The following is a 25,197-nucleotide window of genomic DNA, read 5'->3' on the forward strand; positions in this document are numbered from 1 at the left end:
AGACAGGAACTTCTTGAGTAGTTTGTTTGAGTTCAGATGGTCCTGAAGCTGAGCAGCAACTACCTTCTCCAGCACCTTGGACAGGAATGGGAGGTTGGAGATGGGTCTGTAGTTGGCCAAGACGTCCGGGTCTAGGGAGGGTTTTTTGAGAAGTGGTTTTATGACCGCAGTTTTTAGGGCAGAGGGGACATGGCCAGCCTGGAGAGAGTGGTTTATGACCTTGGTGATCAGAGAGCTCATGGCAACGATATTGTTTCACCAGGGCTGAGGGAAGGGGGTCCAGGATACAGGTGGAAGGCTTCATTTTCCTAACGACGCCCTCAACCTCTCTCTGTGTGATGTTGGAAAAGAGGCTGAGTCGTCGCCGGCTGTGGGTCAACTGTTGAAACTGGAGGAGCAGAGGGGCTAGAGAGGAGGGAGCGGATGGTGTCAACTTTGGTCCTGAAGAAGGTGGCAAAGTTGCTACACTGCTCCTCAGTGGAGTCGGAGTGTGGAGATATTTGGGGTTTGAGGAGGTGGTTGATGGTGGAGAATAGTTGCTTGGAGTTTCCAGGACTGTTATTTATGTTATTTATAGATGTCACTATGAGGAAAATAATTCAGATTCGGGCCACATTTGCCTGCAGTCTGAATGTACTGTAGCCCAAGAGGACATATTTGAGAATTCCTGAAGTTGTCACAGTCAATCTCCATGTCTACCGAAGAACGTCATTGACTTTGAGCGGGTTTTCATATACTGTAGGTCAGTGATCTCCCTCCTCTCATCTCCGTCTCTCTTCCTCTGTCTCTTTCTCTCATACTGAAGATACTTCACACAAGAGTGTCTTGTGAACTATGAACCAACGTTGCTAGATTAGATCAGATGCCAGGTAGCATTACAGTATGTTACACTGATGATTCTTGACTTCACTATCCTTCAGGCACCTCACTGAATCAAGCCAAGGGGGGGGGGGGGGGGGGGGGAAATATTCATGTATGTTGGTGGTAATGGTGTTTTTTGTATTTTTGTTTTATTTATTATTTTTCATCCAATGCTGATCCTATGTATATTTTCTGACCCCCTTCTGATCTGGGTTTGGTGATCGTGGGCTCTGGTTGGGGGGGGGGGGGGGGGGGGGGGGGCGCGGTTCGGGGTCTCTTCTCTGCGGGTCGAGGCACTAAAGAGGCGTGGTGCTTTGGCTCACGGGGGGGGCCGGGCTGTGGGTCCTCCGGGATTGTGGCTCGCGGTTGCCGGGCCTGGAGGTGGAGGGGGCTCGGTAAGCACTTTTTATAGTATATATTTTATTTTATTTTATTATACTTTTACTTTATTGTCTAATCATTGTTGTGTTAGTTTATGTTCTTGGATGTCTTTTATGTATTATTGTTATTATTGTGTAATGAGTTGTGTTGTTTTGTGTTTGAAAATTGAAAAAAAAAGATTTGGTACAAAAAAAAAAAGAGGACGTAATCAGAGGAGCATAACTGGACCACATACCACTTTGACACAACCTATAGAGGTCAATGGATAAACACAAATGTCATGTAGAATGTGTACTTTTACATTAGATACTTAAGTACATTCAATAGCAAATACATCTCTATTTTTACTTAAGTAGAATTTGAATGGAGGACTTTTACTTTTACCAGCGTAGGCCTACTCATATTCATCTGAGTATTCTACTTTTACTTAAGTAAAGGAACTGTGTACGTCTTCCACCACTGCTCTTGGCTCTCCAAAGGGTTCAAGAAAGTGATTTAGTTATACTTGGAGAGTGATTATGGATATTACAACTTGATACTGTATAAGCCCTAAGGGTCAACGCCCGTTCTGCCATCCGTGTTATAGTTCAGACCTTACCCACGTGTAGCCATGCCTGCTCTTGATGCAATGTGTTGAAAATCTTCCACTGAGTAAGAGACATTATACAACGGCATGCAAATATCTCGATTCTGATTGGCTGAAACAGTCAATTTACACGTATGTATCTGTCACAATTCCACGCTCTTGGTCCCAGGACCCGCCCACAACCGAATCACTATCACTGCGCGTGCGAGTTTAAAAAAAAAACAAGATGGCGGACAATAATCTTTACAAATGGATATGTTGATAGCGTCATAACGACTAAATAATAACCGATTCTGTCACAGCGAATGTCTCAGTCTCTTACACAATGTTGGATTGTGTAATCTATGGGTCATGAGTCATTGTGGAACAAAAGAAAAATCGCGGATTGATTGATTGATTATTTGCTATTTAAAAAAAAAAAGAAATCTTCCTTGCCCCTGACTGCAGAGCTCACTCTCTCACACTGTCTGGCACACACACACACACACACACACACACACACACACACACACACACACACGCACACGCACACGCACACGCACACACACACACACACACACACACACACACACACACACACACACACACACACACACACACACACACACACACACACACACTCCTGTCTGCAACGGCGGAGGAGAGTCAGACTGAGAGACATAGAAGCAGCTGAGTGCTGCGCTGTTTTAAGTGAGCATGGCCTATTGAATTGATTGATTGATTGATTTCTAGTTTTATTACTGTACGCCTGGTTTCCAACTGGTTAAGTTTAGGCCCTCTAAAGTAGGTTTAAAAAAATAAATAAAAAAATAGGGCGAAGACAATTTTTTTTTCCTATAGGGCAACCTACTTTCTATAGAAGCATCTAAGAATGAAGTTCTATAGAAAGTAGGTCTGCATCCCCTTAACAATTGTGTGTATTGAGCCGTACTGTATTGTACCCATTCTGCAATCTGTTAATAAAGTTAAAAAATCAAACAGAGTCCAAGGATTAGTTAGTCAGTTACTGAATGTGACTGATATTTCATTGGCTTTAATAAATGCCTAATGATGTAAGGCCATCTCTTGTCTGAGCCATTTCCATACCAGCAATCTTCAGGGGTTTTTCATTTTGAAATGTAAAATAGTTTAAATCATTTGCTTTCAGCAGTGTTAAACTGTAAGGATCACATTATATAGTCCTTTAATACCACTTACAGTAATAAACCGTTTATGGAGATTACAGTAGGAACACTAAAATATATTTGTTTTATTCTTGTAGACTAAAATTACATTAACATAATTCAGTGCACTCAGTGGAGGTAGTTGATGTGTAGTTGATCAACAACAAAGAGTGAGACGGTCAGTTAAAAAAATATATATTAAAATATATAAATATATATTAAGAAACATTTTTAATAAAACACTTTCATTGTAAGATTCCCTCAAAACGCTATGCTGGAGTAGCTGGGAGGGACAGTAAAAACCAAATCAAACACAGAAAAAAAAAGAAGAAAACTGCTATAAATCAAAAGTGCCCTTGGGCCGAGAAATGAGAGGGGAGGGGAGGGGAGTTGGGGGCGGAGCCTCTTCTTTGAAGGTAACTCTGATGGCTGCTCTTTGATAACCTTTTCACCCCCCCATGCCCCAAGGGTCCTGACAGGCAGAACACATGTAAACATGCTTTATGATGAGCATAAAACTCACGGGAGGTCATGGCATGTCTGGACTTCCTTGAAGCCTTTTTATTGGCCGGCGAGGGGGCATGTTCTCTCTCACCGAGCCCTTAACACAATGGCTGTAAACATGCAGGACTAAGTGCACAGTAATGGCAAGAAGGGTTAGGGAGTAATGGAGTCAGTCAAGTATCGCATTTACCCGTTAGCTGACCTCACAGGGGTGGTATATTCCACATGTCGGACCGGTGAGGTTGTGGCTTGTGGTTGTGACGGGGTCACTCACCTCTAGATGTGTGTACCTGACCATTTCCTGGAATGACAGGATGTGATGTAAATCCTTTTTGTTGGACCTAATAGCTTTTTTTAGAGCAACGGGTGGATTTCATTGGTCGTTAACTGTCGAGTTCCTATGAACGTGTCCTGTGTCTCGTGCACCTGATCAGCTTTGAAGAGCCTGTGCGCTTGAGATAAAACTGGATATGAACTGGTTCAAGGAAGAGTGATGAGTTGAATACCCGTCCGCTTCCATAGGAGTCAAGTTCTGTGTCTGTTTTCCTTTTATTGCATTTCTTTCAAGATACACAGCCTCATAATTCTTCCTCATCCCTGAACTGGGAGAAAGGTCCTGTAGACTAAACAATCCAAGAATGGCGGATGTCTGGCCATAAAATACAAGCTTTTGTATGTTTGTAAAAGCAGTTATCAGGAGTTTACATTGAAATATAAGAGATAAGATAGAATACGTTGAATCCATTCTTGACCACACGTGTTGATTTTTATTGACCTATATTTCTTGGGGGAGGATTCTGTCCGATCACGAAGAAAGGTTCCCTCAGTGTTTATAATGCCTGTCATGTACTATTTCATAACAAAGGTTCCCTCAGTGTTTATAATGCGTGTCATGTACTATTTCATAAGAAAGGTTCCCTCAGTGTTTATAATGCGTGTCATGTACTATTTCATAAGAAAGGTTCCCTCAGTTTATAATGCGTGTCATGTACTATTTCATAAGAAAGGTTCCCTCAGTGTTTATAATGCGTGTCATGTACTATTTCATAAGAAAGGTTCCCTCAGTTTATAATGCGTGTCATATACTATTTCATAAGAAAGGTTCCCTCAGTGTTTATAATGCGTGTCATGTACTATCTCATAAGAAAGGTTCCCTCAGTGTTTATAATGCGTGTCATGTACTATTTCATAAGAAAGGTTCCCTCAGTGTTTATAATGCGTGTCATGTACTATTTCATAAAAAAGGTTCCCTCAGTGTTTATAATGCGTGTCATGTACTATTTCATAAGAAAGGTTCCCTCAGTGTTTATAATGCGTGTCATGTACTATTTCATAAGAAAGGTTCCCTCAGTGTTTATAATGCGTGTCATGTACTATTTCATAAGAAAGGTTCCCTCAGTGTTTATAATGCGTGTCATGTACTATTTCATAAGAAAGGTTCCCTCAGTTTATAATGCGTGTCATGTACTATTTCATAAGAAAGGTTCCCTCAGTGTTTATAATGCGTGTCATGTACTATTTCATAAGAAAGGTTCCCTCAGTTTATAATGCGTGTCATATACTATTTCATAAGAAAGGTTCCCTCAGTGTTTATAATGCGTGTCATGTACTATCTCATAAGAAAGGTTCCCTCAGTGTTTATAATGCGTGTCATGTACTATTTCATAAGAAAGGTTCCCTCAGTGTTTATAATGCGTGTCATGTACTATTTCATCAGAAAGGTTCCCTCAGTGTTTATAATGCGTGTCATGTACTATTTCATAAGAAAGGTTCCCTCAGTGTTTATAATGCGTGTCATGTACTATTTCATAAGAAAGGTTCCCTCAGTGTTTATAATGCGTGTCATGTACTATTTCATAAGAAAGGTTCCCTCAGTGTTTATAATGCGTGTCATGTACTATTTCATAATCAACCGCAAGTCTCTGGCAATCGTCCCAAACTCAGACGGGCAAAAGCACTCTCCGATACCGTATCTCACAGCACGCCCGCTAACAAACGGCGCGGCAAGCGGCGTGGCCGATAACGGATTGAAAATCATTAGTGGTGCCATTGTACGACCCAAATCGCTGAGAAGAAGAAAACCTCCCCAAGCCCCAAACAATTACGCACATATCAGGCACCAAACCCCCGTGTCAACAGAGAGGGAATGTAGCGTGACTGCATGCCTTGCCTTACTGATACACATCTCCAGATTGTCAAGGCCCACATACAGTAGGCAGAAACAGTCAGACGCAAAACTCATATTAATAGGAAGTATACTGTGTAGTGTATACCAGACCCTGCGTGCTGTAGATGTATACACGGGGGTGAGGGGAGATGCGGGACGTCCCGTCATTTAATTAGTCCATATGGCTCCTAGGGGTCCTTTACGGCTCTCATTGTCTCTTAGTCTTTCTTATAGCTGTGTTAAAGACAACAATGTCAGTGTGTTAAAACACGTACAACTTGATTGACAAAGGTTGGAGATCAAGGTTTTAAACTCTGCAACAGAGGGGAGAATCTCAAACGTTAAGGACTGTTGGAGTTCATTCCATGCGCTAGAGGGGCATCATAGATTTACCCTGTTCCCAGCAAACTCAGGGGACCATAACGGACCAGCCAGTCATTAGAATAAATGGTAAATGGTACATTAATATAGCGCTTTTATCCAAAGCGCTTTAGAATTTGTTCCTCACATTTTACCGATTCACTCACACATTCACACACCGACAACCATGCAAGGTGCCAACCTGCTCATTGGGAGCAATTATGGGTTAAGTGTCTTGCTCAAGGACACTTCGACATGCTGCCTGGGAGGAACCTCCGGAATACCAGATGACTGCTCTACCTCCCCAGCCATTGTCACCCAGAACGGGTTCCATAGGTTCCAAAATTCCATTCCAATAATGATGTAGTATAAGAAGGTAGCTTACCAATAAGGGCCTTAAAAAGGAACAAATTAACAAATACCAACCTTCTCATAAACCTTCACATTTAGTCCATTATAGCTCCTAGGGGTCCTTTACTGACAGCCTCCTCTCATACTTAACCTTTGTTTTAAGTCCCAGTATTCCATCACTCTGGTCTCTGACAGACGTGGCAAACTGGCACTGTCGCCAGTCGGAGGGGTGTTGGGGTGGCTTGACATTTGGGGTGGTTGTTAAGTTTTAAGCAGCATGGCCTGCGGGATACCGTGGCTGTAAAACCCAGGCTCCAGACTGGATTGAAAAAAAAACACCTAGAAGTCATTTTGTAGTAATTAATTCTGTAGTGATTCATTCGCGCATGAATAAGTGAAGAGAACGTTTTAGCTATTGCCGACACAGAGGATGTGGGGATGTGGTTTCACCTGTGAAGAAGAAGTCATGCAGATTAACACACACACATGCACTGAGTCACCGATGAAATGTCTCTCTGCACTTTTCCCATCCCGTCATCCTTCCCCGCCAAGGGCAGCCGGGAGCAGACATGGGCTGCAGTGTGGGTCGCGCCTAGGGCTGAGCCCAAACGTTCAAATGTTCGGACCTTCGTTTGTTACGTTGGCATTAGATTCTTAATTAATGGGTTCGAACCTCCTCTTTTAGATTTCTTTCTTTTTTGATTTTCTTTTGACTTTTCTTTTGAATTTTTTTTACATGAAAAATATATATCAGAATGTGATGGCCGCCTAGTTATAGTTGAAAGTGGCGGTGCAAGAATATAATTTTTATTAAATTTCTTTTTTTTTTCTTTTTTTTTTTTTTTTTTACAGGCAAGGGGTGGTTTAGAGGGGTTCCGGCACGACCCCCTCCATGGCAGACTTTTTTTTAAATGTAATGAACCTGTACGTGCAATTTCCTGCAATATAGAGCCTTCAATCTTGACCAATAAAGCTGCTCTTTTCACTATAAAACTCAGTTTATATTGCAGTATGATAGCCAATTACTATAATAATAATATATTATACTGTATACACTGTATATTGATTTTTCGCTCATTCATTTTTATTAAATCAATCTCCTTTCAAATAGGCTAAGTTTTTAATAAGAAAGAGAAAAAAGATATATTTCCATTACCTGTAAATCTTGTGTCTCTTTCTCTCCTTCTCTGCCTCCTCCCTGAGTCTGCAGTGCACAATCATGACATCGATCTCAAAAAAAAAAAAAGAAAAAAAAAATGGAGGCCCCTCGTCACTATAGGCCCACGGGCCGCGGCCGTCGTTAATCCGGCCCTGCTCGTCTGCCATATAGATAGCGATAGCGTTAACGTTTGGAAATGAAGTCAACGTCATCCAGCTGAGCTCACACCACATATCTAGATAACGTTAGCTAGCGGCTAGCACTAAAGCTAACGCCAACCAGATAGGGAAACGTTATTATTATTTATTCGAGGAAACCGTATGACCAGATCGCAATTCGGGACTGTGAAACACTTTTATGTATTGCGTGGTAGAACCGTAGAAGTTCTACTACCACTCAATAGTAACTTATGTCTAACATAATCCTTTTATTTGAACAACTTACTGGAAAAGCCTGCCTGCCACCAATATTATGACACACTCTGTGGGCTTTGATATTTACACTGACTCGTGCAGCCAGACTGCAGCGCTGTGAGGCAGTGAGCCAAGGTCTACGCGCTGGAGATGGGAGGAACTGGATCAAACCATAATGGGGCAGGGGGGGGGGGGGTTCGCAATCTTTGGAAACTTAAAAACGTGTTATTAAGTGTCATTGCGTATTATTAATTTGATTGAAATTACGTAGTTATGGGCTTATGGTTAGATTTATATATTGGGGGGGGGGTATATCATATTTTTCATATGATCAAAAAGTGGTGGAGCAAGATCATATCCTTGCTCCCCCAAGTTCAATAGTCATAGAGCAGCCGCTCCCGGTGCTCTTAGGGCCAGGCGGCTATGATCACAGTACTATGTTGTGTTTACAATCATTCAAAAGTCACACGCGGACACAGGTCACAACAACACAGTCTAGTCGATGATGAGGAGGGGTCACCGTCATATCAGGAAATTAATCAATCATAATTGAGTGACTCACACTCACCCGTCTTATTTCATAATACAACGTTTCCGAATGGACGTTTGGATTAAACCAAGTGTATGCAATGACGCTGATGCTTTCCCAGTGGAACACAAGTTACTTAACGTTACACAGGTAAGTTATGTTATGCACGTTAATTAAGCTATGCAGAGCGCAGCCCTTTAGCTTGCTAACGCAGCAATATGCGCATATGCGCTACGTTATATGCATAAATGTGCGCTAAGACTCGACAGTACTGAACCAGAAAAAGTATTTAGGAGCAGATTTTTTGCATGATTAAAAACGATGGTTCGAAATGTCTGTTAAAAAAACCCTAGCGAATGTTTGAATCTCAAAAACATTCTTGAGGACAGCTCTAGTCGCGCCCGGGGACCAATCCAAGTGCTCCTGTCCGTCATCGTCAGGGACGCGACAGCGTTAGCGTGTTTTTCCATTGGGTTTATATTATTGGGAGGGGAAAGCCTTGTGAGCATGGGGAGAACATGCAAATTCCACACAGAAAGGCCCGGGAGATACCCCACCTGGGTACCTGGCAATGTGGCAACCTGGTCCCCAAGCGGGAATCGAACCCAGGACCTTCTAGCTGTGAGGCGACAAACCATATAGGATGTCATCTTGTAAACGTATTTGCTCACAAAGCATGTGAAAAGGATCTAGGATTCCTCAACTGACACGATCCCCTCAATCATCACCCCTTTCTCATTCACTGTGACACGGAAGGCAACCCCAATGCTGGATCAGAACTCAGAAATAACTTGTGAATACGGCTCCCCTGGCTTCCCCGTAATTATGGAAAGGGAGCAATACAATGCAATGAAAATGGCCATAACACGGACATTTATGATGATTTCTCTCCCGTATGCAGGTCTATATCCAAGTAATTCAGATCTCTCCGCTCTGCCTTAATTCACTACCCCCCCCCCGTCCCCCCCGTCCCCCATCCCCCATAAGTGCAAAACGGCAACGTCAGCCGTTTCGCGGCGTGTGAGTAATGAGAACGGCCGAGTGGATAAAACAAAACAGATGCTCTAACGCGGGCGGATCCGCGGCTGGAGCCCGTTGTCGTCACGGGGCCTCACTTCCGTCGAGGCGGATCCATCATCGCCTCAGCCGTCCTCCACCTGAGTCCCCGGAGACCTTTATTTATCTGCTTCTCGCTTACGTTGATGAATGGATAGAAACGCAGGGGGGGATGAATTAATAATGCCGTTAGCAGCGACAATAACGACGGCGCGAGCTAAAACGTTATTGATGACTCAATCACAGGACTTTGAGTCCGCGTTTGTCGCTGTTGTTGTAATTAGTTCCTGGTTTTTAAAATTGCATTTTACCCTCTGCCAAATCTGCCGGCACGCTGACGGGTAATACGTTAAACTCCCTGTGTTATTTATCGGCGACGCGGGTCACTTCATCTCTCCACCGGATAAAAGCTGGCCCTGTAATTCTGTGGCTTCTGCTTGCCGATTAATGAAAAATAATGTGTTTTTTTGTTCCTCTCTCTTCCCCTCGGGTTTCTGAACTCAACAGCTTGTTTTCCTTTCACAGCGCAGGGAGCTGCCCAGGTGTCGTGAGGTTAGCTGGATGGTGATGCCCTTGGATCTGCGGGGGAGGGCAGCATGACTCTCTAATCAAGGACAGGAAACAAATTAAATAAACAGAAGTGAACTCACCGGCACACCGTTCTAATATGCGCGCAACGTGTCATGCTCCTTTTTTATTTGCAAACAAATTTTCCAATATACACTTGTTCCATCACTTGGAACCCGACAGTGGGCACTTCACTTTCCTCACTGTGAGTCTGTAGACTGAACGTAGCGGTGACGTATACTCTGGTATGAACTGGTGGACCTAGTATTGAAAAACCTCTCAGTAGATGAAATCATAAACAGAGGCTTTTTTTCTCTCCATTCCCTCACTCAGGTTTACCCTTCGTTAGTTTACCGTCTGGCCCTGGAAATAAATGACCCATCAGTCATGGTGTGTCCACACACACACAGTCTTCTGTGACAGGCCTTGTTTGGACAGGTGTGTGTGTGTCCGTGTGCGAGTGTATGTATTTGTCCTCTCCACTGGCCTGTAGCATAAAGGTTTTTTTACCCACTGGCCCAGGGTGTGGTTTTAAAGAGGTTTGCACAGTATCTCTTTTCTAAGAGCATTTCTTTATTGAGTGCTTGCAGTCTTTTCCCTCCTCTTGATGTTTACCTTGCAAGGTCGGCAGGTCGAAAGGTGAACGATACCTCTAACTACCAGCCATCGAGTGGAGTCACTCTCCCGACTCTCTGTCCCCGGTACACAACACACAGGCCTCCTCCCACAGGCCTCCTCCCACGGGCCGCAAAAAGCTTGTCATCTTTGTCGCTCCGACGAGGGAGATCGACTTCATGCATGTAGTTGAGGCTTGTCTCGTTTCAGCCATGTTGCGCCAAAACAACGAGGTCTTTCTCTCTCTTTGTCACCGCGGGGGCCCACCTCGGCTTCCAACCGATACCAGACACCTGGGCCTCTCTCTCTCTCTCTCTCTCTCTCTCTCTCTCTCTCTCTCTCTCTCTCTCTCTCTCTCTCTCTCTCTCTTCTCTCTCTCTCTCTCTCGCTCTCTCTCTCTCTTTCCTTTTTCTTTCTCTCTCTCTCTCTCTCTCTCTCTCTCTCCTCTCTCTCTCTCTCTCTCTCTCTCTCTCTCTCTCTCTCTCTCTCTCTCTCTCTCTCTCTCTCTCTCTCTCTCTCTCTCTCTCTCTTCTTTCTTCTCTCAGCATTGCTCATAATAACACTCAATTGTTCAAGGGTTGAGTAAAGAGCAAGAGAATAACAAAGTGTGTCTCATTACGAAGATGTATGTGCGTGTAAGATTGCATGCGTGATATATCTGTGTGTGTGTGTGTGTGTGTGTGTGTGTGTGTGTGTGTGTGTGTGTGTGTGTGTGTGTGTGTGTGTGTGTGTGTGTGTGTGTGTGTGTGTGTGTGTGTGTGTGTGTGTGTGTGTCACCGGGGTCCAAAGAGACAACTGTTGAGGGTTTGTGTTTGCGTGAGTGTACGTTCTGTTCAGGTATAACCAGGCCGTGTTATGTGTATCCTCAGGTGTCCTGAAACCATGTTGAATATTAAGAGATCATGTTTGGATAATTGGTGGATTCAAATAAAGTGTGTGTGTGTGTGTGTGTGTGTGTGTGTGTGTGTGTGTGTGTGTGTGTGTGTGTGTGTGTGTGTGTGTGTGTGTGTGTGTGTGTGTGTGTGTGTGTGTGTGTGTGTGTGTGTGTGTGTGTGTGTGTGTGTGTGTGTGTGTGTGTGTGTCTGTGTGTGTGTGTGTCTGTGTGTGTGTGTGTGTTATCATGTGGCTCTGCTGTTTGTTATGTATGTGTAATGCCTCGTTTGTGCTGCGTCACCGACTCACTATCTGTCTGCTTGTACGGTATGAGCAGTTTAGCATGTGCTTACTGAACAGCACTGTTCTACCATACTACTACTACTACATACTTTACTGAACAGCACAGAGTGTGCATGTGTCCTCCCTTGTTTTCCTATCCTTTGGGGACATGAAATGTTGCCTTGAGGAAGGAAAGATGAGATGATGGTCTGACCTACAAAGACCAGGGTTAGGGGTCGGCATGTAGTGGTTAGGGTTAAGGTTAGGAGAATGAATGTAATAAATGGACGAGGTTGGGCAGTGGTTAGGGTATGGTTGGGGCAGTGGTTAGGGCTAGCTTAAGGTTGGGGCAGTGGTTAGGGCTAGGTTAAGGTTGGGGCAGTGGTTAGGGCTAGGTTATGGTTGGGGCAGTGGTTAGTATATATATATATATATATATATATATATATATATATATATATATATATATATATATATATATATATATATATATTATATATATATATATATATATATATATAAATATATATATGGGTATACATTATATATAATATACTATACTAAACTAATGCATCCACACATAATTGAGAGCATTCTCAAAGACACAAGAATTAACAGCTAATGACATTTACACTCAAAGACATGTTTTTATTCTTGTTCAGTGAGTGTTTGAGCAGAATGATGCATGTGTAGAGTTTCACACTAGAAGGCTGTTTTCCCATATATCTGCTGAAAGTGGAAAGTTTTCTATGCTCTTGAAAATCCAATTTCAAGGTCCCCTCCACTCAGAAACATGTTTTTCTACAGTTAATGACTTTGACTATACGTTGTTATTTGTGCAGAACGTGTCACCAGAGCTTGCTTTTCACTCTCTTCCACTGGAGGGGGGGGGGGGGAAGGGGGGGGGGGGGGGGGGGTCTCTGTATTTCCTCAAAATCGAAGCCACCTGTGTTACACAACTAAGTCCTGCAAACCTATCATGGTCTCTATTGCCCAGCTGGCCACACTGTAATTCAGGAAATGTGAACTAACTGCTAACTGCCAACATGAAACTTGTATTATAAAGTGATACATCTAGATTCTAGTGTATCTATACACGATACACAAACGTCATGTAGAATGTGTACTTTTACTTTAGATACTTACGTACATTCAATAGCAAATATTTCTCTACTTTTACTTGAGTAGAATTTGAATGGGGACTTTTACGAGAGTCCTCATTTATCTGAGTATTTCTACTTTTACTTGAACTTAAGGAACTGTGTACTTCTTCCACCGCGGCGAGACCTACGTGCAGCTGGACAAACATGTAACCGTGCGTTGGGCGACGGCGACAAACGTGTAGGTATGATGGTTGGAGAAAAGAGCGGCGACAGCCCACACAGAAGTACATCTCGACCTTAATTAGCCTATGATTGGAATATGGCAGAGGAAGATAGTATCAGAAGATAGTATCAAGCAAAGTTATCCCTGGATGTCTGCAAGACAAATAGCACACATGGTGAATGTTATACGAATCACTGAAGTGAAACAAGACTATATTGTTACATATCACTGAAGTGAAAATCACAAGACTATATTGTTACATATCACTGAAGTGCCATGAAGTGCCATGGCAAAGTTATACAATATTTAAATAATAAATACGATTGGACTGAAACACTGGATTGCATCAAGCGACCTTAAAGACATGCAGTGTTTCAGTCCAAGCATGATGCATGATGCTTTGACTGAAACACTATCTTTAAGTTCGGTCGCTTGATTTTCCTCTGGGAAATACTTTTTAAACCGTTCAAGAAGAGCTTGGAGGTGAGTTGTTATAGACATCCTCACTGTATTCACACTCAGTTCATTTTCCTCCATACATTTATTAAGCTCTGGAAATCCAGCCCATTTCTACTCCAGCGCTCGAGTTTCCTTGTGAACGCTTGTATTTTATCATAGAGTGACAGGATGGTTGTGCTTTCACCTGTAGTGACAGATTAAGTGCATTCATTTTAGCAAATATGCAAGACAAATATGCTAGCCCTGTTATCCAGTCGGGATCGGAAAGATGGGCAGCGAGCTGGGATGCATTCTGTCAGAAACAAGCGCGCCTCATCCCGCAGCTCAAACAGTTGTTGCGCGCAACTTGCATTATGTACATACCTGTCAACCAGTTTTCTAATAATTTATGTAGGACTAAGGAAATCCATAGGCTGAATATGATTTATTATCATCATTTTAGGTCTATTATTTTACATTTTTAAAGCATTTATTTTATCAGTTTAATGTATTTTAATTGTTTTTAACACACACACACACACACACACACACACACACACACACACACACACACACACACACACATGCACACACAGTGTAACTGAGGGGTACAATTCCCTGACTGTATTAAAGATTGTGATATATTAACCACTACTAGTTATGTACTTTAATTACTGGCCATACAGTACATGAATATAATATGGTGAACACCCACACAAGAATACGGCATTGACACATAAAGTTCTATTTGGAGGGTATTTATTATTATTAAGCAACGTTAAGTTACAGATTGAGAATTAGGCTCGCGCTTGTATGGCGAAGAACACACGTAAAGTCAGTCAAGAGCATAAGTCAATGAGAATAGTATGAATACTAGGATGGGTCTAAGCTGACGCCACTTGTGGTATAGCAATTACATAGGGCACACTGGTACCAGCTGGAGACACTGGGGGGTTCCCTCCGGGTGTAAGGCCGGTAGGGGTAGAGGAATGTTCGGGTACAAAGTCTGGGTCAACGAGGAATAACGAGGCTCCAGATACAGGAGCCGGTGCATGTACTCCCTTGATCAGCAGACAAAGCAGCAGTTGTAATCCAAGTATGCTCGCCAGCATGGACGACAGCTAGCCAGCCTCTTCCTAGAGGCGGGCCCGAGTGATGATCCTCACGGGGGTAAATCCCAAACGACAGTGGGATCGACGGTTCTCTTCTCCAGCGGTCACGGTCCCAAAGCAATATAATCCAACAAGAAATGGTTCTGCAGTCGCCGGTGTAGGTTCTCCGGTGTACATATCCAACGGTTCTCGCCTAGGACTCCTCGGGTGGGGGCACGAATTTAGGCCGGATAAGTGCACTAGCTAGATACACGACGAACCGGTGGTAATGCTGGTCACTGAAGAACTGTAGCCGCACGATACACTATAAATGATCGACTATTACTTCACATTAGATTAAGTCGAACTCAACGTTACTGCGTTAAACTCTGACACTTTTACTATTCTATTCGCACATGTTCTAAACGCTCTATTTAGATGCAAGGTTGCTCACTTCACTGCACGTTGACTCGTGGTGAAGGCTTGGACACTGAACTTGAACGAATGACTAAGTGCTGCTGTTTACACCTGCGCCGTATTTATACTTAAGTGACAATCTAGTTCCAAACTAAGCACTTTGGTCTGGTATCACTACACTGCCAAAGGCATGTTCTAACATGCCCCAAACTCGCCCACTGCACCTGTCTGAGTACGAGACTGCCTGGAGCCTGGGGGCACTGTCCAATAGGAGAGCGAATATTACTCTGGTTTGTACGCAGGTAAAGGGATATTCCGTGTATATATACAAATAATATACAAGGGATATCAAACGATATACAAATATTATACAAGGGATATCAAACAATAAATATATATATTCAGTTTAATCTGACCCTTTGTAACACACAGTATTAAAATAAGAAAGGTGTTTCAATATTGTTATTGTCTTGGTTGTTTTGTTGTTACCTGTTTGTCTAATATAGGAAATATCTGTATAAGTGCTATTTGTTTTTCTACGCAGTTTCAATTAGCATTTGATGCCCTGTTAAAAAACTAAAATTTGAACTGCAATAAAATGATGATGGATCAATATTTTTCTCATTCTTTTCCTCCTTTTTTTTTAGAACGGGTTATTGTTTAATTTACATAATGATTTAATTAATCACAATTGAAAATCAACCCTTAGATACCGGTTTTGATCATATACCAGTAACTGCTTTTTTAAATACACTATAATTCAATATTCTAGAAACACATTTGACTTCATTGGATTGAACAAAATGGTAAATTGGGACTGTTAACCTACAAGACCATAGACTTCCATTACAACCACTTTTGACCCTACTGTAAGAGCCATGGTGCCTTGGCAGCCCGGGCAGGGACTGACTCAAATTCTGAGGTGCCAGACATCCATAATAACATCATGCATGTTGTTTTAGAAGTATATTATCTTTGTGCTTACAATAATGAATATGTCAAAATATGATAAAATCCACCATCCATGGCTGCTGATCCCGGGGGGGGGGGCATGTTAAAGTGACTGCTAGTGTGTGAGCGTGTACAGTGTGTGTGTTGTGTGTGTGCTCATGTGTGCTTGTGTGTGGAGAGTTCAGTGTTCAAGACTGATGGCCTTGGGGAAGAAGCTGAGCCGAAGTCTCTCTGTCCTAGTTGCTGGTGTTCGCAGGTGTTTGCCTGACCGCAGCAGCGTGAACAGGCTGTTGTTGTGGTGGTGAGGGTCTTTCATTATCCTGCACGCTCTGGATTTGCACCTCTTGTTATATAAGACCTGCAGGGGTGGTAGCGCAATACCCGTAGTACGCTCAGCTGAGCGTACCACTCTCTGTAGGGCCTTCTTGTCCTGTGCCGTGCTGTTTCCATACCAGGCAGTGATGTTTCAGCAGGGGGCTCAGGACACAGCCCTGGGGGGACCCGATACTCAGGGTGATGGTGTTGGAGGTCTGCCCCCCACCCTGACCGCCTGGGGCCTTTCACTCAGAAAGTCCAGTATCCAGGCGCTCAGAGCGGAGCTCAGACCCAGCTCGATCAGCTTGTCCACCAGTCTGGTGGGGACTATGGTGTTGAACGCTGAGCTATAGTCAATGAACAACAGTCTCACATAGCCCCCCTTCTGGCAGTCTAGGTGAGAGAGGGTGCTGTGCAGTACTTGGGAGACTGCATCGTCAGTGGACCTGTTTGGCCTGTATGCAAATTGCATAGGTTCCATATCGCTGGGAGGGAGGCACAAATGTAATCATTAACCAGCCTCTCAAAACATTTCATGGCCACAGAGGTGAGTGCCACCGGTCTGTAGTCATTAAGACCTGTTGGGGAGGATTTCTTTGGTACCGGGATTATAGACACATTGAAACAGGCAGGGACCACGGATTCCGCCAGGGATAGATTCAATATGGTGGTGAACACTGGGGCTATAGCTGGTTAGCACATGACTTAAGTATCCGTCCTGTTATCCCATCTGGGCCAGCTGCCTTTCTGGTGTTCACCCGCATAAATGCTCTTCTCACACTGTGTTCCATCAATGAGAGAGTGCCCCCCCATCAGTGATGTCACTAGCCGGTGAGCTAGAGTCGCCACTGTCTGCGCCAAACCGTGCGTAAAAAGGAGTTGAGCTGGTCCGCAAGAGACCCATTTAGGGGGCGCTGACTTTGTAGTCAGTTATCGTCCGTAGCCCTCGCCATAAGCCTCTTGTGTCATTCTGTGCCATTTGTGTCTCCATTTTGTCCGCGTATGACCTCTTAGCAAGCTTTACAACCTTGCGCAGAGTGTAGACTGTAGCCTTATATTCCTCCATGTTTCCTGACTCTCTGCCCAGGTTATAAGCAGTCAGTGGTGCGAGTTCTCAGAGCTGCTCTGATAGTACTGTCAACCCACCTGTTTCTGGTTCGGGTAGACCCGCACCTTTTAGGTAGTAGTATCCCCCTGTGTAGCGCAATGATGACGTGGTGATGATTCTCTCTTCTGACCAATCAGTGTCTCAGGTCACTTTTAGGTACCCGTTCCACCGGCAAATTTCGGCAATGGAAAACCGAAAAAGGCAGAGTAGAGTAGAGTAGAGTCCAGTAGGTACCATGCAGTGGGAAAGCGCCATAATTGAACTGTGTCGTAGTGAGTTTGGCGCAGTGGCATAGCTTCCTGCCTGATGCACGAATTCACCTAAAATAGTATTACTTCCTATTGTGATTCTGGGTGAGATAGAATAAAAGTTTAGGGGCTAGGAAATGAATGTAAGTCAATGCAATGTCTTCAAGTACAGTAAATGTGTGTGTGTGTGTGTGTGTGTGTGTGTGTGTGTGTGTGTGTGTGTGTGTGTGTGTGTGTGTGTGTGTGTGTGTGTGTGTGTGTGTGTGTGTGTGTGTGTGTGTGTGTGTGTGTGTGTGTGTGTGTGTGTGTGTGTGTGTGTGTGTGTGTGTGTGTTTGTGTGTGTATGTGTGTGTGTGTAGTGTGCAGGGCCGGACTGGGGAAATAATTCATACCGGGAGATATATCGCGAAATATAGCCCCAGTCAGGCCACTTTTTAAGCGGGGGGTCTGGGGGTCCCCACCAGGATTTTTTTTGTTACAAAGACTTAATTTCCTCCATTCTGGTGAATTTTTGTGCATGTGAATCACAAACTAATGAGCCAACAATTGCTTAGTACAATGTACTGTTATGGACCTCAAATAAAACTGTTGTGGCACTAGCAATGCTACTCTCTCACCTTCAAAAAGAAAAAAGCAAGAGCACAACATATTTTTCTATTTACTATTATAATACAGTTAACCACTCTCTCCTGTAAGGGCCTTTCTTTTTCTTTGTTTTATCCCTCTCTCCTCCACCCTTTCTCTTTCTTCCACTGTCCATCTTGACATCAACGTTAATTGACTTTCGCTCTACTGTATCTCTCCCGAGTCCCTCACTACCTGGCTCACTGCCTGGCTGTTATTCTGCATCCGAGTGCCGTCTGCCATTCCATTCGCCGCCTCCGCTGTCAATCAGTTGTATCGCCTGGTCCCGCCTCCACCAATCACAAGCGGCAGCACGGCTCCATTGTGTGTGTGTGTGATATACGCGTGAGAGAGAGAGTCAGATAGTTTTCCAACTCTGTCGCAGACAGTGAAATCCTGGTTGTTCCCCACCCATCTAGGTTATCTAACTATCGCGCCGCGCCGCCGCCACAACTAGAAACAATGGCCTGGCAAAAAAAAAAAAAAAAAAAAAAAAAAAAAAATTATTTATTTTTTTATATATATATTTTTTTTAATCTGTGCAGGCCAGGCCACCGGGAAAACTCCCGGTGCTCCCGATGGCCAGTCCGGGCCTGGTAGTGTGTGTGTGTGTGTGTGTGTGTGTGTGTGTGTGTGGTGTGTGTGTGTGTGTGTGTGTGTGTGTGTGTGTGTGTGTGTGTGTGTGTGTGTGTGTGTGTGTGTGTGTGTGTGTGTGTGTGTGTGTGTGTGTGTGTGTGTGTGTGTGTGTGTGTGTGTGTGTGTGTGTGTAAATGGTAAATGGTGCATTTACTGGGAACCTTCCGACTACCAGACGACCGCTCTACTTCTTGAGCCACTGTCGCCCCAGTGTGTGTGTAGGTGTTATCTTATCTGGTTGCATCCCAACACTGTCCATGGTTTATTTAGAAGCCGTGGTTTCCTGTGTGAAAGCCGGTGACACGGTAGTGTGTCTGTCTTCTCATGTCCTTCCTGCTCTGCCTCACACACCAGCTGCTGACCGAGAGAGAGTGGGAGACCCACACATATATAGCTCACTGACTAGTGACTAACAGGGCAATTTCACCTATACAGTAATGTATTTAGTTAATAGATATTTGGTTGTAATAATTAATTCCTAAAAAAAACATTACATTTACATTTAGTAATTTAGCTGATGCTTTTATCCAAAGTGACTTACACATTCTGTACAAGTCAGCAAGAAGGGTACAACTCTGCCAGCTAAGAGTAAGTAACATTGTTTGTCAAACCTTGTTGAACTTGAGTGCTACAGTCTTGAGTATTCGCATAGTAGGTAGTAATATAGGCTACCTTGCTTTGACATCTGAATTATCCTATGGGGAATAATAAAGGTATCTCTACATATAATAAATATATCTATATCTCCTTAAAAACATTAGTAGCAAAGTGCATAATAGTAAAAGACAGGTTAGTATTATTATTCTTATTAATTTTTTTTTTAAACCTGTTAAGCTGTAAGGTCCCCTTATAAGGGGACCCTGCTTTTCTTTATCATAAATCGATCAATAGAGACCATATTAGATCCCCAGGTGGGTTATCATTGGAAAGCCACACTCATTGGCTACAAACCCTGTCCAAACTATATCAAGATCGCCAAATGATTGACGGAGCGAGAGCCCCGGGAGTCGGGGGTGGTAATGTGTACTTCACATATCGGCATGTAACTCGAGAACCGCTGAACGGATTTTGTCACCTGAAAGGGAAATCGACAGGCAACAAATAGGGCTTTAAATTGTATCTATATATTGTATTAAAAGAAATGCACACCGAGGCGCTAGAGGTTGGCAAATTGGCACGTCGCGAATCGTCCTCAAGAAGGCCCACATGTGGGCCGTTGGATATTAAGAGGTTTTAATGTTGTGTTTTTTTTCAAATGTAAAGAGTAAAGACCTTAACCCTATCAAAACAGCAGTCAAAGTGTATATTTAAATTTTTACCGATGTTTTATACGATTTACAGACAATACGAATTTATTGGGAAAATTCTAATTATATCAATTTATCGTAAAACCGTGAGGAAATGACTAAATCCAGATTTAACCCTGCCATTGGAAAGAGGAGCCTTTTCCCTATCCATAGATGTATGATTTGGCCATAATAAGGTCAAGTTCAAGGTCAAATATGAATTTATAATTAAAATGGATTATAATGTATTACTGTATCTACAAATCCTTCTGTTTACTCATCTTCCCTTTATTCCTTTGCTTAGATTTTTTTTGTACACTCAAGAAGGTGCTGAATGAGCTCAGTGAGCGAAATCTCTTGCGGCACAATTGTAACATGGTTAATTCACCGGCACAGATGCAAAATAAAATCATAATTTATGTTCTCCTTTTTTTTATTACAATTTACTCAAGCCTAGTAACAGACACAATCTTTCTGACACTGGAAATGCATACCCCCAGGTCCCTAGATGTTCTTAGATACCAAGAACATGCAAATTGACCTTGTAGAAGTGGAGCAATCTTCCATTTACTTAGGCATGGACCTTTAGACAAAATTTCTGAAAATAGGGCTACAGCTTAACAGTTTAAGATATTGATTGAAGAAGTGTGATTTTATTTGGTGGGTTTCAGCTGGGATGGTGGGATGGTGAGTGGTGGGATACTCACTAAACTAAATATATAAAACATATTTCACTTCCGTCACAATCCGTCCAGGAAACTTGCTGATGCTATTTTTCATCTTTAATTGACCTCAGATGATGTCACTAGAGGACAAATTCAAACTCATTAACTCAGTATCTTGCAAACCAATCAGATTTGTGCAACAGCTTTGGGATATGTGGGAGATTGTGTGCTAATAAATTCAGCCGTTTTATTTTATTTAATTTCAAAACATTTTTAGAAGTGTTTTTTTAAGGTAGAATCTGTAGAAACTTAACCCAGATGTTAGACCAAAACAAAAAAAATGAACAAAGCACAATACAAGCAGGGCTCTTTTGAGAGGTGGCTGTTTGATGGTATGATGGGAAAAACGTTCAGAACTTTATTTAACTAAAAATTCTCATAGCACAACGGAACACAAACAACAAGTATTTTTTCAACCAGGTCATGACATGAACATGAAAAAGTGCACAATAGAGCACACCTGGGACACGTCCTCTTTAACAAGCTGCTCCAGGTGTCGGGTCGATGCCTCGTTAGCCTCATTGAAATCCACTTGTCTCATCAACTAGCTGACTGCCGCTTGACGAGACAGGTGGCTCTCTATTGGCCTCTATCCTACATACCCCCATGAGCCCATCGGCTGAAGCCTACATTGGTGCAGGTGGGTGGGGGGAGGGGTAGTCTGCTGCTGTCTGGTGTAGGGGGCTGAGGGAGTGGGGGGCGACTAATGGAGATGGGTAGTCAAACCTGTTCAGAGACAAGTTACTCTTGGTAATAAAGAGATGTTGATTCGGATTCTCCTGCCCCATCCCCTCCTCGATCTTTCTCTTGGTCTCTCTCCCTCGCTTTCTCCTTTCTCTTGGTTTCTCTCTATCCCTGTCTTTCTCTTGGTCTCTCTCTCTCCCTCTCCCTCTCTCTATCCCCACCTTTCACTTTATATCTCTCTCTCTCTCTACCTATCCCTGTCTTTCTCTTGGTCTCTCTACCTATCTCCATCTTTCACTTTATCTCTCTCTCTCCCTCTCTCTCTATCTCTCTCTCTTTCTATATATCCTCATCTTTCACTTCGTATCTCTCTCTCCCTCTCTCTCTATCTCTATTTTTCTCTTGGCCTCTTCCTCGCTTTTCTCCTCCTCTTTCTCTTGGTCTCTCTCTATCCCTCTCTCTCTCTATTTGTATCTTGGTAGCTCTCTATCTATCTATCTATCTATCTATCTATCTATCTATCTATCTATCTATCTATCTATCTATCTATCTATCTATCTATCTATCTATCTATCTATCTATCTATCTATCTATCTATCTATCTATCTATCTATCTATCTATCCATGTATTTTCTCTCTCTCTCTCCCCCTCTCTCTCTCTCTATACATGTCTTTCTCTTGCCTTCCTCAGAGGCTGTGGCAGCAAGCTCCTTGGCTGCAGGTGCTGGAGCGGGGACCCCCTGGGCTGCTGTGGTGGGTTGTCTAGGCTCACTGGGGCTGGGATGTAGGTTACAGGGGCTGGGGTCTCAACCTCCAGGGCTGCTGGGGCTGGGATGTAGGTTACAGGGGCTGGGGTCTCAACCTCCAGGGCTGCTAGGGCTGGGGTGTAGGTTACATAGCCTGGGGTCTCAACCTGTGTCTGTTAGCATGAAGCGGCTAGCAGTTCGTTCTGAGTCGGAATACTTAAAATGCCATTTGATTTCAATAATACGATTTTGGCACAGTAAACCGCAATTTAGGCAGGATTAGAATATTAGCTAATGCAGCTAACTCCAACAAAAAAAGAACATCAATTCACATTCAAATTCCAAATCCCCACTTCATTGTGTGACCCATGCAAACCGGCGGCGGGAACCACCTCTTTCTAAAAAGAGCTCAGTTTGGCCCGGTGGGAACGCTGACTTCCCTCCTCCCGTCTCATTCATCTCTCCCGTCATCCTTCCCCGCATCCCTGGGTCCCGACCACGGCTCTCTCTTTCTCTCTTGGGAAAGAAGGGGATTTCCCCCTCTTCTTTTTTCCAGCTGACCTCTCCCAATCTCGCTGCCCGCCTCGGAGGACCCGTGAGGGGGGAACGCTGTTGCAAATTTGTCGCCCGGAGTGTTAAAATTCCCCCAGGAATGTTAATCCGGCGGGTCCTCCCAGCACACACTTCAGTAATCCTCAGCCCCATCGCTTAAGACGGATTTGGTCGTCCACCGCCGCTGCCTGCACTAAGACTATGTATGCGATTCCCTATTTCCTCAAACTCTACAAATCTGTGGAGGGGAGGGGGTATTGTATTTGAATAGCTAGTAAGAAAAATAGGGGAATGCCAACTATATTAATAATTCAGATATTGTAATCCTATGCCCCAGAACAGTTCAGTATTCAGGTAAAATAAGATATTCCTTTATTGATCCCCTTGGGTAAATTTGGGAAATGAAGGAGCATGTGCCACTGTGTCCTTAAACTAGATCAGAGAGAGACTGCACATCTGTGATGTCACCTGTGTGTAGAATATGCAGCTGCTCCATGGACACTGAATGGGAATCTTTGTGGAGCCACTCATGTTGAGTTCTCGCCAAAACGAGGTTTATAGTCTAGCATTAGCTACGAGGGCTGAATCAGAATTTTAACTTCATTTCGGGTTAAGCTAATTATGAGCTCGCAGAGTAATTTCCCACGCCCGCATTCAATATCAGTGGAACAGCCTCAGATCTTACCATCCAGGTGACATCACAAATTTGAGGCAGAATCTGTGTGTAACCAGCTCATAGTGTATAAGTGTATTATGTTTGGGTCATTTTTGGCTATGGTCATTTTTAAAGTAGCCTCTTTAAAAGAACAAAGTTATAAAGCCTCAATATTAGTTAACCACCCGTTTAACGGAACGGACACAATTGGGTTTGAGTGCTCTCTCTCTCTCTCTCTCTCTCTCTCTCTCTCTCTCTCTCTCTCTCTCTCTCTCTCTCTCTCTCTCTCTCTCTCTCTCTCTCGCTCTCTCTCTCTCTCTCTCTCTCTCTCTCTCTCTCTCTCTCTCTCTCTCTGAGATTTCTAGGAGAGAATGGTGCATGTTTACAAATATAGACTAAACTGCCCTGGGGCACAGCAATACCATATTGTGAACTCTGGGTTTGATTTTCTCTGAATGTGCCAATGTCAAAGGAATTACGAATAAAAAAAAGAATTTCACCTGCACTTCCCTCCGCGGACCATGTGAGCTGGTTTTTATTAGTATATTGCATTATTTCTACTCCACTCTGCGATACGTCGGAATTGCCAACGGAAATTACCTTGGAGGTCTTGTGGCACCTCAAGTCGTAAACTCCCAAATTGAATCCGAATGAAAGCAGATCAGTCATATCGCTGGCAACGCTGGGTAACTACCGCCCTGTTTCTATCCTTACATCCATCTCGAAAGTCATGGAAAAAATAGTATACGAACAGATCGAAAAATACCTCGCGGAAAAAAATCTAATCTACGAATTCCAATCTGGCTTCAGAACATCCCACTCCACTGACACATGCCTTCTCTACTTGAACGACCACATCAAACAAGAGGTGGACGCGGGCAAATACTGCGGCATGGTCATGCTGGACCTACAAAAGGCCTTCGACACTGTCAATCACACCATTCTGATTGACAAGCTAAAAGCAATTGGTTTTGATAGTTTATCAGTGAGCTGGATACAATCCTACCTGGAGGGGAGGGAACAGATGGTGGAAGTAAACGGTACCCTATCCCCCCCCCTCACAGTGAGCTGTGGTGTTCCACAAGGAAGCATACTAGGACCGCTACTATTCCTAATTTATGCAAATGACATGTCGTCAGCTTGTGACTGCAACTTGTTCCTGTTTGCGGACGACTCAGCCCTGCTGGTCTCTGACAAGAACAAGTTACAGGTTGAAAAAGCCCTCAGCTCGGAACTAGGCAAAATCTGCATATGGCTCGCCGACAACAAACTATCATTACACATGGGCAAAACAGAGTCCATTCTCTTCGGTTCAAATAACAAACTCAGCAAGACTGACGACTTCTCGGTTACAGTGGGTGACAATATTGTCACAAGGAAAGATGAAATTACCTACCTGGGTTCCATCCTAGAGGCTAATCTTTCCTGTGACAAAATGGCATCCAATGTAATAAAAAAAGTCAACCAACGAACGCGATTCTTGTACCGGATCTCCTCTCTGGTAAACAAGAATACCCTGAAGACTCTA

This window comes from Notolepis coatsorum (assembly GCF_963971535.1).
Source record: "Notolepis coatsorum genome assembly, chromosome: 3".
Classification (NCBI taxonomy): Eukaryota; Metazoa; Chordata; class Actinopteri; order Aulopiformes; family Paralepididae; genus Notolepis; species Notolepis coatsorum.